This window comes from Acomys russatus, chromosome 1 (genome assembly GCF_903995435.1).
Source record: "Acomys russatus chromosome 1, mAcoRus1.1, whole genome shotgun sequence".
Lineage (NCBI taxonomy): Eukaryota > Metazoa > Chordata > Mammalia > Rodentia > Muridae > Acomys > Acomys russatus.
The window spans coordinates 71766160-71783192 of NC_067137.1; positions in this window are offsets into that span (position 1 = coordinate 71766160).

The following is a 17033-nucleotide window of genomic DNA, read 5'->3' on the forward strand; positions in this document are numbered from 1 at the left end:
ACCCTACTTTGTGTTCACAATACAGACCTCGGAGATGTCCATGTATTACAATAGCCACTTTTCTAGGGGACTATAGTCTTCAGGAAATTACGGCTGGACACCTCTGACATAGGGACACATCCAAAAGTGATAATGGAATTTATATACACTACAGAGATTGCTGTTATAGTAGTAAGGATATGAACAACAGCAGCAACAGCAATAACAACATTTGATCCAAAATTTATCACTGTATTTAACAAAGATAAAATTTTGTCTGGTTCTATTCTAAAAGCCAAACTATATTCAGTAACAACTAATTTGTCTGAGTTTAATTTTCTGAAGCAACAGAGTACATAATATTTCACACTGTATTAATAAAAACACTACTTGTCAGATGGTACAATGCAGTATACTCAAGAAAGAGCACAATGGAATACAGCATGCCATTGTGGTTCTAATGTGGAAAGATAGGTATTTGCACTCATATAATCTGCATGACCTAATAATCAGCACGCCTCTGGTTAATTTTTTTTTAATCTGAGAAAATAGTCTTTCCAAGATATAGAACTTGAGTGCAGATGCCTATACATTTCATATTAGGTTATTTAAGATCTTATGCAGCAGTGAAAATATTATGTATACTTACTTACTTTATTTCAGGACAAATAAAGAAAATGGCATTTTTATTACTTTTGACATAGAATGTTTTCTTACAGACATAGAATTCATATTCAACATTATTCATCCTTAAAAGCATAAGCCAGAAACTTACAGTTTTTAGTGTTTTGGCTTTGTTATTATAATACCTATATATCATTTTACGCTGCCAATATTACCCCAAATTCTCCCATGGGCTCAAATTTGTTCTTTTTCAAATCCATGGTTGCTACTCGCTTATATGTATACACAAATATTATTTAAAATGACCTTCTCATTCTGTATATTTCTCTTACATGTGTTTTCAAGACAGACCATTTGATATTGTTTAACAACCTGGTGTGTCATGCCCTAGAGAAGAATATTTTTTTTTTACTCTAGCCTTCCTAAAGGGGCCTGTAGCTCTTTGTGCAGATGGAGGCCACCTGGTCTTTCCCCTATCTCCCTATCTACTTTGGCGTGCACAGCTCAGATTTGGTCAGTCATGTTGGTGAGATTTTGTGGGTGCAAGCTTCTGGCATTCCTAGGAAACATAGCCTCAAAACAAACTCTCTGATCATCTGCATCTTACAATTTTTCCACCCACCTCTTCCAAAATGTTCCCTGAGCCTTAGTTGTGGGAATTATTTTGTATATGTATCCATTGGGACTGGGCTCCATACTCTCTTTAACAGGTTGTGGTTTTCTGTAGGGATCATCTGTTGCAAAGAGAAGCTTCCTTGATGAGATATGCAGACTACACTTATTCTGGATAAAGTGACAAATATTTACAGTGTAGATAGGGATTATAGCATTTTAATAAAGAAGCAATTGTAGGTTTTCCTCTAACATGCATGATTTCACAAGGCTTGGGTAGTTGGATAGGTTTCCAGTACGGGACATATTTTTCTTCTTGTGGAGCATGTCTTAAGCCTAATTAGAGAGTAGTTGGTAACCACCAATGAATGTATGCGACTATGCCACCCTCACCATTATCATGCTATACCTGTTGGTTATGTGATTCACAGGTAGGGAGTGTTTTATAGATAGACCCAATGGAATCAGGCTATGCAACTCTGCATGTTGATTGGTTTTAGTTTTCTGTAGTTGTCCTTGTCTGTTACAAAGAAATGCTTCCTTGATGAGGGGGGAGGACTACATATTTCTGTGGGTATGAGAACAAATGTTTATAGATTGTCATTAAGAATTGTGCTGGTTTAGTAAATTAGTGGCTGTAGATACTCTTCTGATAACTATGATGATGCCAGCACTAATTAGTTAACTATGCTTCCAGTACCACGCATGATACCACTCTTGTTGAGTGTGTCTTAAGTCCAATTAGAGAACGGTTGGTTACCACGAAGGTATGTGGGCTACTACTGCCCTGCTACAGTTATTATATTATGCTGGTGATTGATGTACTTCTTAGCTGGTGAAAAATATTGCCTTCCTCTCTCCTTTAGAAACTTGCAAGAGTATTTCTAGTACTATTAAAGCTAATCCTCACAGATGAGGCATTCTGGTCAGTTCTAAGGCATGTTCTTCTGAGCTCTGTGTCTGAATGAATGATGCATTTCACAATAGGTAATTACCTTGTACATTTGGTGGAAGGGAGCTAAGCAATAAGCTGTATGTTTTAGAAGACTTTTTGAACAACCCTAAACAAAAACTAAAAAAGAGGGCTTCTCTTTTGTTAGGTGGTCTTTGGTTCTTTGAGAAATCATTATCAGTGTAGATGGAAAAATTTCACTCAGACTTTGAATGTATGTGAATGTGCAGAATTTCTTCTGTTATAGAGGTCTTTTTAAATTGTGTGGTCCCTTATGGCATTTTCAGTCATCATCACTCTTAGTTTACCCTCCTTTTCCTCATTTGTACTTATCTTCTTTTCTCTCCCTAAATTAGGGCTCTCCTTTTTTCTCCATTTCTCCAATTAGATAACTAGTATTCTGCTATTTTCCTCTCTATTGCTGCCTCCAACCCAGACTCTGGCAATACTCCTTTTTTATTTTCCTGCTTTCCACAGTTTTGTCAGGATATAAACTCACATCTGAAAATTTGGAATTATTGTGATGTTATTTTGAATGGATTCTCTGTGTGTGTCTCTCCGTCTCTGCCTGATTCTTTCTGTCTCTCTGCTTCTGTCTCTGTCTCTCTCTTTCTCCCTGTTTCTGTCTCTGTTCTCTCTGTCTGTCTCTGTCTGTCTGTCTGTCTGTCTCTCTCTCTCTCTCTCTCTCTCTCTCTCTCTCTCTCTCTCTCTCTCTCTCTCTCTCTCTCTCTCTCTCCTCTCATTTTGAATACCTTATATATACTTGGTACTAGTCCTCTGTCAGATGTATAGCTGGCAAAGATTCTGCTCTTGTCTGTGAGATTCTCTTCACCAACTTGATTGATTATTTAGCTGTACAAGTACCTCTTTATTTTTAAAATGTCTCACTTGTCAATTCTTGACCTTAATTATTTTTAATTCCTTTTTTGTGACAGAGTTTCTCTGTACAGTCTTGGCTGTGCTGGACTGGCTTTTTAGACCAGGCTGGCCACAATCTCACAGAGAGCTTCCTGCTTCTACCTCCTTGAGTGCTAAGATTACAGCTATTTGCCTTAATTCTTGAGAAAATAAAGACCTACTTAGAAAGATCTTTCATATAATTATATCTGGAATACTATATTGTTATTCTATGAAATATATATTAAGATCTGGAATAGCAATCTTGCTACACTCTTCTTTCTGTTCACATATTGTTTTCATATTTGGGATCAGTTGTAGTTCCATATGAATTTTAGGATGGTTATTTTCCTCTCTCTGTGAAGAGAATGATGGATAGTCTTATTCTGATAGCACTAAATCTATAAATAGCACTTGGCAAAATGGTCCTTTCCCCATAGTGATTCTACCAATCTCTGAGTATGGGATGTCTTTACATTTTTCAGTGTCTATTTATTTCCTCAGAGGTTTAAAGTTTTAATTTAAAGGTTCTTGAATTCCTTGACTAGATATTTATTTCAAGATATTTTATTTGAGGCTATTTTGTATGGTACTGGGTCAATGATCTCCTTCTTTTTATTATTTTCGTAAGTTGATTCTGTATCCTGCCACGTTACTGAATATGGTTATCATTTCTAGAAGTGTTTGGATAGAAATTTGGGGGTCTATAATGTAAAATATTTTGTTATCTATAATTAAGGATACTTTTATTTATTTCTCTATTTGTTTTTTTAACTTTCCTTTTGTAGCCTTATTGTTCCAGCTAGTACTTCAAGAGCAGTATTTAAAATACCCCGAAGATACAAAGCATTGCTGTCTTGTTCCTAACTTCCATCAGGTTGCTTCTAACTTTTCTCCATTTAGAATGAGGTTGGCTGTGGATTCTCCATATATAATTTCTATAATATATGATGTATGTACCCTATAGTCCTTCTTACACTGGATAATTTATCATAATGGCATATTGGACTTTGTCAAAATGTTTTTTTTCCTGTATCCGCTGAGATTATCATCTGAGTTTTGTTTTTAAATCTATGTATGGCCTATTACATTTATTAATTCATATATGTTGACCCATGACTGCATTTTAGGGATAAACCCAGTTTAGTCATGTGTATAATTTTTGATGTATGTATTATTCTGTTTGAAAATTTTATTGAGCATTTCTGAATACATGTTCATCAGGAATATTGACCTATAGTTTTCTTCATTTGTTGTGTCTTTACGTGATTTTCGTATCAGAGAAATACTGGCTTTGTGGAAGAAGTTTGCAAGTGCTCCTTCTTTTATTTCTGTGTTAAAAATAGGTTAAGAAGGTTGGCCAAACAAGCCAGAATTTTTAATACATCTACACATATGTAAAACTAAAATGACAAACTTGTTTCTTTTAAAATGTCATTGGAGATAGGGGATCCAAGATAGAAGCACTGATCACATATTTTCTCTGATCCTCTGGACAGTACTGACTGTGCAATGAACTAAGGAACAAACTGAGAACTATAAAACACAAGTGCTGTCGTTTCTCAGGTGATAGGGTTCCACACTGTGTAGAGCACAGGTGGGACTGGCCTATGTACACATGGCAAATCCACAGAGAAGTGCCAGGTTCCCTGCAGTATTGTACATCATCTCAAATTCTAGCCACTTTCCTGCCTATGTGCATCACTTCTGTTCTTTGTCTCAGATTGAACTGTGGGCTATAAAATACCAGTGTCTAGAGATTCTAGCCCAGAGAAGACACCATGAACTGGTACATAAATGTGTCTGACCTCCAATCACCTGGGCAATCATAAAAAGTTCCATGGTCCACCCAGGCACAGGCATGGTGCCAATGCCTAAGCACAGGGCTGCAACCAGAGCTCAGCACCTGCTCTTTGTATCTCAGACTGAACTGTGAGCTACAAAAAAATCAGTGTCTGAGTCTTCTAGCCCAGAGGAGACCCTATGGACTGGAACACAAGTGGATCTGACATTAGGTAACCCAGTTTGTCTATGGAAAATATCCAGGTCTGACCTTAGATCACCTGCCTGATCCACCTGAAGAGTTCCATGATCCCCAGAGGAGAGGGACCTAAACCTATAGCTACTCATCCACTAGGTTCTCTCAAAGGCTGGTGAATGACACCAGAAAATATCACCCAACACCAGAGACAGAAAGATGGCTAAAGCCCAGCTTAAGAACCCGAACACCAAAATATAAAATAATATGGCATCTCCAGAACCAAGTTATCTAATGAAGTCAGCCTAGGACACTCTAACACACTGACACACAAGAAAATGACCTCGAACCTTTCCTTATGAAGCTCGTAACAGAAGAAACTAACAAAGCCATAAAGAAATACAAGAATATAGCCAAAAGGATTTAAGCCATTAGAGAATGAATCACTGGAAGAAATTCAGAAAAAAAAAATTCAACCAGGAGAAGGAAATCAATAGAATGGCACAAGATCTGAAAATGAAAGTGGAAACAGTAATAAAAGCACAACTTGAGAAAAGTTTGGAAAGAGAGAACTTAGAGAAGAAAACAGGAACTGGAGAGGCAAACATCATGAACTAAATACAAGAGATGGAGGGAAGAATTTCAGGTATAGAAGATACAATGGAAGAATTTGATGCAACCATCAAGGAAAATGTTAAATCTAAATAATTCCTGACACAAAACATCCAAGAAATCAAGGACACCATGAAATGACAAAACCTATGATCATAGGAATTGAAGAAAGAGAAGATTCATAGCTCTAAGGCCCAGAAACTAATGTAACTAAAATCAGAGAAGAAAATTTCCCCAATTAAAAGAAGGAGATACCTATAAACATAAAGAGGCCTATAGAGCACCAAATAGAGATACCCTATGAGCATATACAGGGGGAAGAGGTCCCCCTCAGTCACAGTCATAGGAGAAGGGAGTAAGGGGAAAATGGGAGGGAGGGAAGAATGAGAGGATACAAGGGAGGGGATAGCCATTGAGATGTAATATGAATACGTTAATAAAATATATTTAAAAAGAAAAGAAAATCCTCCCTTTACATAATAATCAAAACACTAAATGTACAGAATAAACAAAGAAATATTAAAGGCAACAAGGGAAAAAGGCCAAGTAACATACAAAGGAAAATCTATTAGACTTTTGAGCAGAGACCATAAAACTCAGAAGGGTCTGGGCAGATGTGTTGCCAACCATAATAGACAACAGGTATTTGTCAAGACTACTATACCTAGCAAAACTTCTTAGTAATCATAGATGGTGAAAACAAGATATTACATGACAAAAACAAATTTAAACAGTGCCTATCCTCAAAACTAGAACTACAGAGGATACTAGAAGGAAAATGCCAGCCCAATCAGGCTAACTACACCAGGAAAAAACAGGAAATAGATAACTCTACTATAACAAAACAAAAATTATACAAGCATACAAACACAGTACCACAACCAACAACAAAATAAAAGGAGCTAACATTCACTGGTCATTAATCTCTCTCAACATCAGAAGTCTCAGCTCTCCATTAGAGACACAGACTAGTAGAATGGATGTGTAAAAAGGACCCAACAGTCTTCTGATTATAAGAAACTCATCTCAGCCACAGAGTTAGACATTTCCTGAGAGAAAAGGGCTTGAATAAGGTCTTCCAAGCAAATGGACCCAAAAAGAAAACTGTTCTAAAATTTAATAAACTATATTTTCAATCAGAATTATTAAAAAGAGATGAAAGATACTTTGTACTCATCAAAGGAAATTTCAATCAAGATGACATCATAATTCTTAACATCTATGCTCCAAATACGAGGGCATTCACATTTTTAAAAATTTTTCTAATTTTACTTTATTAATTTATTTTTATTACATCTCAATGGTTATCCCATCCCTTGTATCCTCCCATTCTTTCCTCCTTCCCATTTTCCCTTTACTCCCCTCCCCTATGACTGTGACTGAGGGGGGCTTCCTCCCCGTTTATATGCTCATAGGGTATCAAGTCTCTTCTTGGGACAGAGGGGAGGACATCCTATTGGGACTCTAGATGAGAGAAGCATGGGAGAATAGCAAAGTAGAAGGATCCAGAGGGTCCTAGAAACCTACAAGAAGAACATTATGATAGGCAGAGTTGGGCCCAGCGGTCCCGCTTAAATTATGGCTCCAGCCAAGGACAATACAGGCCTTAAACTTTAAACCCCTACCCAGATCTAGCCAATGGACAGGACATTCTCCACAGTTGAGTAGAGAGTGGGGTATGACTTTCACAGGTGCTCTGGTTCCTCAAATTTGGCATTCACATTTTAAAAAGAAACATTAATAAAGCTGAAACCACACATTGATCCCTACACCCCCCTCTCATGAAAGGATGCATCAATGAAACAGAAGCTAAACCAAGAAATAATGGCACTCACAGACCCAATGAACAAAATATCAACATAACTAATACTACAGAACTTTCTACCCACACACAACAGATCATACCTTCTTCTCTGCATCTCGAGGAACCTTCTCCAAAATTAACCATATTGTAGGTCACAATGCAAGCTGGTTGCAACTGATATAAGAAGATTGAAGTAATACCTTGTATCCTATCAGACCCCATGGGCTAAAGCTGGACCTCAACAAAAACAGAAAAAACAAAATTGTACACATATATGGAAACTGAACAACTCTCTTCTTGATGGCAACTGAGCCAGGGAAAAAATAAAGAAATAAATTAGGGACATCCTAAAATTCAGTGAAAATGATGGTACAATATATCCAAAATTATGGGACACAATGAAAGCAGTGGTAAGAAGACAGTTCATAGCACTAAGTACTTGCATAAAGAGATTGGAAATATCTCATACAAGAAACTTAACAGCCATCTGGAAGCCCTAAGTCTAAGACCAAGGGAGACCTCCTCCCCTACTATATGGTCATAGGCTATCAAGTCTCTTGGTAGCCTGCTTATTCTTACTTTGAGTGCCTATCAGGCTTCCCCATCAAGGGGAGGTGGTCAAAAAAGGGGCACCACTGTTCATGTCAGAGTCAGTTGCTGCTCTCCACATAACCGTGGAGAAAGTCTTGCCCATTAGGTAGATCAGAGTAGAGATTCAATGTTACTGCTTGTATTGTCCTTGGTTAATACAGTAGTTTGAGCAGAACCTCCTAGGCCCTAATCCACCCATCAAGATGTTCTTATTGTAGATTTTTAGTACCCTTTTGATCTTTCTATTTCCCCATCTCTTATATTTCTCTTACCTAGAGTCTCAGTAGGATGTCCTGACATCTATCCCAATCTCCTGGTAAGTGAAGACTTTTGTGGGACATGCCTTTTAGGCTAGTGCTGAATTATAAGTGAGTATATACCATGTGAGTCTTTCTGCTTCTGGGTTAACTCACTCACTATGGTCCTTTCTAGTTCCATCCATTTGTCCACAAATTTTGGGATTTCCTTGCTTTTTAAAGCTGTGTAGTATTTCATAGTGTAACTGTACTGCAGTCTCTTTATCCATTCTTCGACTGAGGGACATCTAGGCTTTTTCCAGGTTCTGGCTATTATGAATAAAGCTACTATGAACATGGTCGAGCACATGTCCTGGTTGTGTGGTGGAACATTTTCTGTGTATATTCCAAGGAGTGGAATAGCTGGGTCTTGAGGAATTCCTATACCCAGCTTTCTGAGAAAGTGCCAGATAGATTTCCAAAGTGGTTGTACAAGTTTGCATTCCCAGCAGCAATGAAGGAATGTTCCTCTTTCTCCACATCCTCACCAGCTTTTGGTGTCACTTGAACTTTTGATCTTAGCCATTCTTATGGGTGTAAGATGGAATTCCAGTGTCATTTTGATTTGCATTTCTCTGATGACTAAAGACATTGAGCATTTCTTTAAGTATTTCTCAGACATTTGATATTCCTCACTTGAGAATTCTCCATTTAGTTCTGAGCCTTAATTGGGTTATTTGGTTTGGTGGTGTTTAATTACTTGAGTTCTTTATATATTTTGGATATTAGACCTTTGTCAGATGTACGGTTGTTGATGATCTTTTCCCAGTCTGTAGGCTGTCACTTTGTTCTGTTGACAGTGTTTCCTGCCTTACTGAAGCTTCTCAGCCTCATGAGGTCCCATTTATTAATTGTTGGCCTTAAAGCATGGGCTGTCGGTGTTCTGTTCAAGAAGTTGTCTTATGTGCTAATGTGTTCCAGGCTCTTTTCCACTTTTTCTTCTAATAGATTTAGTGTCTCTGCTTTTATGTTAAGGACTTTAATCCACTTGGACTTGAGTTTTTTTGTGTGGTGACAAATATGGGTCTAATTGCATTTTTCTACATGTAGACATCCAGTTAGACCAGCACCATTTGTTGAGGATGCTATTCTTTTTCCATTGGACAGATTTGATTCTCTGTCAAAAATTAAGTAACTATATGGCCTATACAATTCTTTACAAACCTTGAAAGATCAATTATCAACTTCATATGGAAAAACAAAAAACCTGGAATAGCCAAAACAATCCTGTGGAATAAATGATCTTCTGGAGAAATCTCCATCCCTGATGTCAAGCTGGACTGTAGAGCGACAGTAATCAAAACAGCATGGTACCGGAATACAAAGAGGCTGGGTGACCAATGTAATGGAACTGAAAACCAGAAAGAAACCTACACACCTATGGACACCATTTTTGACAAAGAATCCAAAACCATAAAAATGGAAAAATAGATAACATCATCAACTAATGGTACTGCATTCTACAAGTAGAAAAGTGCAAATAGACCCATAGTTATCATCCTGCACAAAACTAAAGTCCAAGTGGGTTAAAGACCTCAACATAAAACCAGAAACACTAAACCTGTAAAAAGAAAAGTTGGGATGAGCCTGGACTCAAGAGACAACGTCCTGAACAGAATAACAACAGCTTAGGTTCTAAGATCAACAATTAACAGATGGGACCTCAGGAAATATAAGGCAAAGGACACTGTCAACAGAATAAAATGACAGCTTGCAGATTGGGGAAAGATCTTAAGCAACCTAAATCCATAAAGGTCTAATATCCAAAATTTACAAAGAACTCTAGAAATTAATAACCTCCAAACAAAACCATCCTATTAAAAAATGGGATACAGAGCTAAACAGAAAATTCTCAAAAGAGGAACATAGAATGGCCAAGAAACACTTAAAGAAATGTTCAAGGTCGTTAGCTATCAGGGAAATAAAAAATCAAAACAACTTTGAGATTCCTTCTTTCCTCTACCAGAATGGGTAAGATTCAAGTGACAGTATGGGTGAACGAGAAGGTGGAGAAAGGGGAACACTTCTCCATTGCTGATGGGAGTGCAAGTTTATGCAACTACTTTGGAAATCAATCTGGCACGTTCACAGAAAGTTAGGAATAGTTCTATCTCAAGACCCATGAATGTCAGTCTTAGGATACACCTGAAAGATAGCCCACTACACAAAAAGGACATTTGCTCAACTATGTTCATAGCAGCTTTATTCATAGTATCCAGAATCTGGGAACAACCTAAATGTCCCTCAACTAAAGAATGGATAAAGAAACTGTGGTACATTTACATGATGGAATACTATTCAGCCATCAAAAGTAAGGAAAGCTTGTAATTTTCAGGCTAATGGATGGAACTACAAACGATCATCCTTAGTGAGGTAACCCAGACCCAGAAGGACACACATGGTATATATTCACTTATACGTAGATATTAGCCCAACATAAATGTCCTCTGAGAGACTCCATCCAGTGAGTGATTGAGAATCTGCTGGACTCTGGAAAGAGCACTGAGAGTGACATGGAAGAAAGGTGTGTGGAAGGGCCCAGAGGGTTCAGGAATTCCATAAGGAGACCATCAAGAATGATGGATCTGGAATCATGGGGCCTGCACAAACTGTTGTTAAGTGCACCAACCAAGGAAAGTGTATGAAGAGAACTTAGAGCCCCTGTTCACGTATAGCCAATGGATAGCGCATTCTCCATAGTTGTGGCGGCAGCAGAGACAGCCTCTGACATGAACTCTGGTGTTCCCGATATGATCACCTCTCCTTAGCGGGAAGACAATGTGGGTACACAGAGGAAGAGGAGGCAGGCTATCTGGTAGGCTTGGACAAACCCGCCCCCTCTGCTCCCCCGCCCCCTGTCAGACGTCTGGTGTGGGGCAATAGAGCAGAAGAGGGAGGGAGGGTGGAAATGGGTAGATACAAATGAAGAGATAACAATTGGGATGTAATGTGAATAAATTATAATAAATCAATAAAAGTGTCTTTGGAGAAGTCCTTATTCATATCCTTTAGTACGCTTTGAGTATACATGTGTATTTATTATACATATAGCTGTTTTCTATTGTGAAAACTAGCTTTTTATAGGTGTGATTTCACATGTTTTTCTCACTTTGTGAAATATTTTATTAATTCTCCATCATAGCATCCTTTGAAGTAAATTATTAATTTTATAATGGTCAATTTCTATTAATGCTATTTTAAAAGGGACTAAATTATTATATTTATCTTTTGTCGATAGTAATAACATGTTTAAATCCCAATTTTCACTTTTTGTTCTACATTTTTTGGTTATATGATATTAGTTTTTTTATGTGATTATGATTTTAAGGATCCCTCAAAGTACAAAATTTATATGATGCTTTCCCTTTCCTTTTATCTCAGAATATTTTCAGTATCTCTTCTTATTTCTTTTGTGTCAATATAATATTTAAAAATTAAATTTTGTTTATTTTTCCACATATTTTTTCTTTTTACTTCAGTTCTTGATTTCTAATGATATTAGTTATCATACTTCTGAAGAGTGCATATGTGTATTTTGAGTGGTATATTCCTGTACATGTATAGGAGCATGCATGTGTGTCATAAGTGTGTATGTAGAGGCCAGAAGTCAATATCAAGCGTCTTTATTTATCCCAAACCATCTTTTTGTTCAGCTAGAACCTAATAACTGAGCCTGGAAATGACTCACTGGGTCAGAGTGGATAGCCAGTAAGTTTCATTGAGTTAAGAGTTTGATTTTTATAATTAGGTTTTATTCAGTTGAGGCTGTAACTAAATTTAAGGAAATAATATAGACTTAGGAGTTGAGAAATGGCTTGGTGAATATAATATTTGTGCACAAGCAGGAGAAATGGGTTCAGACCCCCAGTACCTGTGTGAAAATCACAAAGAGCATAATGCAGGTGTTACCACAGTACAGAGGAAGGTAGACACAAACTGATCTTCTGTGCATCCAATCTAAGAAATGATGAGCTCCAGGTTCAGGGAGATACCTCAATAAAAATTAAGAGAGAGTGCAGCAGAGAAGACAACTAATGTCAACCTCTGCTCCCATTATGCAATTTGCATCACATACATGCTTTCTTATACATACATTTGTGAATATATGCATATACCAGATGACCCACATACTCACAGAATATGGGTCTATACATGCAGGCTCTAATACCTCCATCCAAATTAAGCACACAGATATAGTGTCATATATAGCAACACACATGGGCATAGAACTCTACTCATCCTTATATTTCCTGGGTTTTTAATGTAAGACTCTATGGGTTCTTTAATTTTTTCTGTGACTCTTGATCTACTTTCTATTACTTGTGTAGTATGGTTTGAATAGCATGGTTATCTCCTTAGCATCAATATAAAAATGCTTGTGCATGTTTTATTCTTCATTACAATTCTCATTTTTTTGTACAAACCAGACAAAAATATAAGTAATATTGGTCAGTTTACAAAAATAAATAAGACTTGATTCAATGTATTCACATTTCTGAAAATTTACTGAGAACATTAGAACACAGATCTCTTCTTCATGATGCATTATGTAATATGAGCCAGAAATCATTAGACTTTTTCAGGGAAGTTACTCTGAGGATACTGCTCATACAGAAATGACAAACAAACAAACAAACAAACAAACAAACAAACGATGACAGACCCTTGATGCCCAAACCAATTATAAGCAAAATAAGTAATGGTGCAGAGATTGTAATTCTAGATTTCATTATCTATTACAAAGCAATAGTAATAAAAAGGAACTTTCAGACTAGAATTTTGTTTGTTCATAAATTAAGGACAACTATTGACAAATTCTAGTGTTAATAAACTCCAATGTTACTCTGCTAAAGAAAAGAATTGATATAGTAAAAATCACAAAAGGGCTTTTAATAGCTTTTGTTATTTCAGTAAGTTAAGATGAATTACCATTTAACCTACTTTTGAAAACTATAATGTAATAATAAAAATATTAAAAGTTTATAAATAGTCAATTACTAAGAAATATAAATATATTGAGAATAAATAATATAAAATATAATTAGGATTATAGGTAATGGCCTATGGTTAGATAGTTATATTGTTTAGTTCATTTGTTTTACTGATCTATGAAATTATTAAATAGCATTTATTATTTATTTCAAAGCATTCTTTAGAAAATGAATCATTCTAATTATGTCATATTACAGAATTACATAATTAAAATCATTATTCTGTAGAAATATATGGTTTCATATTTTTAAAATGTTCCCTAATTTATGAGCACAATTTTTAATTGTAAATTGTCTTTTCTCTGGTACACATCCTACTTATGGCAGCATCTGTATTTATTACCTATAAGAAATGTACTAAAATGTCTCTAATTTCAGTTACTAGAATATATTAATCATAGCATCAGTTATTCCTTTCCCATGGTTCTGTTCTTTTCTTTTTTTTTTTTTTAATGTTATTTTTTCACTTGTATCTTCCTGTTCCCACCCTCTCTCCCTCTTCTCCCCTATTCCCCTCCCCTAGACCTCTGACAGAAGGGGACCTCCTTCCCCAACATATAACCACAGCCCATCAGGTCTCATGCCTACAACCTGCTTCCTCTTCGGTGTTTTGGCGGGCTTCCCCACCAAGGGGAAGTGATTGACTTGGAGCCACCAGAGTTCATGGTAAGGCAGTCCCTGTTCTCCTCACAACCATGAACAACAAGTTGTCTGTTGGCTAGATCTAACCAAGGGGTCTAGATTTACTGCATGCACTGTCCTTGGTTGGTGCAACAGTTTATGCAGGTCATCCTGGGTCCAGATCTGACAGCCTTGATAGTCTCATTGTGGGGGCCCTTGAACCCTCTGGGTCCTTCAATGCCCCATTGTTCAATGGTACTTTAGAATAGGCTGGCTTCCACCTTTTCTATTTTTTGTTTAGTTATATGCACAAATGCAATTTTACACAGATCTTGCATGTTCAGGTGATACTGTGTGGGGCCACATAAACTTCCTGTAGTGTATTTAAGAATCAACATCTGACATGGAGCTGGGTTTTGTTTGGTTTTTCAAGACAGGGGTTTTCTGTGTATTTGAGGCTATTCTGGATGTACTTTGTAGACCTGGCTGGCCATGAACTCACAGAGATCTGCCTACCTCTGCCTCCCTTAGTGCTAAGATTACAGGCATGTGCCCAGATGAGTTGCTTTTCATTCATTCATTATGGTTTAGAGACACTTCAAAGTAAGCTTCTGCTCTTCAGCTCACCCAAACACTGAAAGAGGTGTGGTTTTTGCTTTACAGTCAGTAAGCTTTTCTGTAAATGGTCAGATAATATGCATATTAATCTTTGCAAGCCATGTATCAGTCTTCTGCCATTATAGATATAGAGAATATGCAAATTAATAGGCATAGCTGTTTTACAGTCAACCTTAATTAAAAAAAAAAAGATGGAGGATCGGATTTGTCCTCTATGTCACAGCTGCTGAACCTGCTCCCGTGTTTAATTTGTATAAGGCCCTCTAATCATTACTCTGCATTTTTCTGTTTTTTTATTTATATAATTCATTATAAAACAGAAAGATAAGTATATACAATGTCATTTATTTGTGTTACAGAAAACAATGCATTTTGTTGTCTTTAGATTTATTTTTTGAGACTTTTTTGGGTTTTAGGGTAATATGATTGTTGTGAAAGTGGCAGAATAAGAGGTTAGACATTTTGCACTGGTCATCATTTTGTTATTCAATGTCATCATTCCAGATTACTGATTAAAAAATATGTATAGCATCAAGAAGGCTATGGTAGAAAATATTTACTCAGATTCACCACACAAGATGTATAGGCCATTCCAATGCAAAGGCTGAACATCAAGCTGGTAACAGTCTTGGAAAATAATGTACTAGACTATGGTTTTAAAGGTGTGAAAATGTCATGGAGAACAGGTGATTCTTGGAACCATGTGACAGTCCAGGGTGACACATCATTGGGAATGATGCAGCCTCGGTTTCAGTGAAGACTCCAGAATTAAGCAAGTAGTGAAGAGATAGTTAGTTTTGGTGTTGGTGTCATCGTTCTTGAAGCAGCCAGTAGAGGAAACTGAAAAGTATAATTGCAGTTGCATTGGAGTCCCCTGAAAATTGGTAATACTAAAACCTTGAGATGACCACCAAGGACATGATAAATACAGAGTAAAGACAGATTGGATCTACTAGAAAAATTGTTTCTGTTGTAGAAGGCAGAGGTAGAAAAGTAGAACTACCCACAAATGATTTGCAGAGTCTTAAAAGTGGGACTTTCAAAGGCCTTGGGAGCTCAGAAACCTGTTAATGAGTCTCAGACATTAATTACTAAACTGCTTATACTAGTAGATTTGTTTTTTATTATAACTGTGCAAGATTCATAGAATATGAAAGTATATCCCTTGTTATTTATTTAATGGAGTTCACAGCTAACAGACATTTTAAGGAGGGCATGAGCTATTAAAGTGTTAAACATTTTGATGGCTGTGAGACTTTTAAGTTGTAGTGTATTTTATCAAATGATAATAGTACAAACTCTTCTAAACAAAAAAGGCATTTGGTTTAATAGTTGTGTCTTTTTGTGTCAAGTTGATGAGATAAAATTGTAATGGATAATCCATTGGCCCAACATGTGTTATAAAAGAAACTCTGTTGAGGAATTATGATAATCTTAATGGTCCATTGTCAGGTCTGTATGGACATTTTTTTTCCTAACTAATCTAGTAGTGTTTAACCCACAGTGGCTGGTAGTATCTCTAGGCAGGCGGGCCTGGAATATCTAAGAAAGGTGATGGAATCTGAGCCTAGAAGTAAGCCATTAAGAAGCATTCCTCCATGGGGTATGAGTCAATTCCTATTTCTATATTCATGCTTTGAACTCTTGTTTTGTCTTCACTTGGAAGACTCTTTCAACCTGTAAGCCACATAAACCATTTATATCCCAAGTTGCTTTTGGAAAGTGGTATAGCACACCAATAGAAGTTAAACTAGAACAAGGGCCAAGCATGTATCTTATCATAAAGACATGAGAATGCCATAAATCTAATTTCCACATGGTCCAAAAGCTATAGCTATGAGGACACCAGACATTAAAAAGAAAGAAAGAAAGAAGAAAAGTGATCAGTTAAGTTTCTGACCCTGTAGCAAATAGGCATCTTTTACTGAGCATGTCTTTGACTAGCCTTTTCTTATTAGTCTATCAGTCATATTACACTAAGGTTTTTGCTACCATAGTATCATTTAGTTTTCTGTTCATTATAACTACAATGGTTTTATTTCCACATAATGCTACAGATACCAGAGATCATGATATCAATATTTGTTTTGTATATTTTCTCATATACTATATGCCTGAATAATCAAAGAGTTTTTCTAATATACATTTCTGCTATGTCAGGAGCATCTGTTCTGCTCACTTTCTGGCTCCCGTGCTTCTCACAAATGCCCCAAACATACTGTTTAAGATACACTTAAGAGATAGAAACTGTCCATTCAACTTTATTTTAATTTTTACAAAACTTTATAAATTCTCCATAGAACTGATGTTTCAGATATGAGCTCCAACTTTTTTTTTTTTTGGAGGAAGCTTTTTTAAAAATTATTCTCTGTGCATCTTTAGTAACTGATAGCGTTTTTCTTACAGAGTAAAGCAAATATATTATAAAATTTATTATTCCCCTGGAGGGGGAGACCTG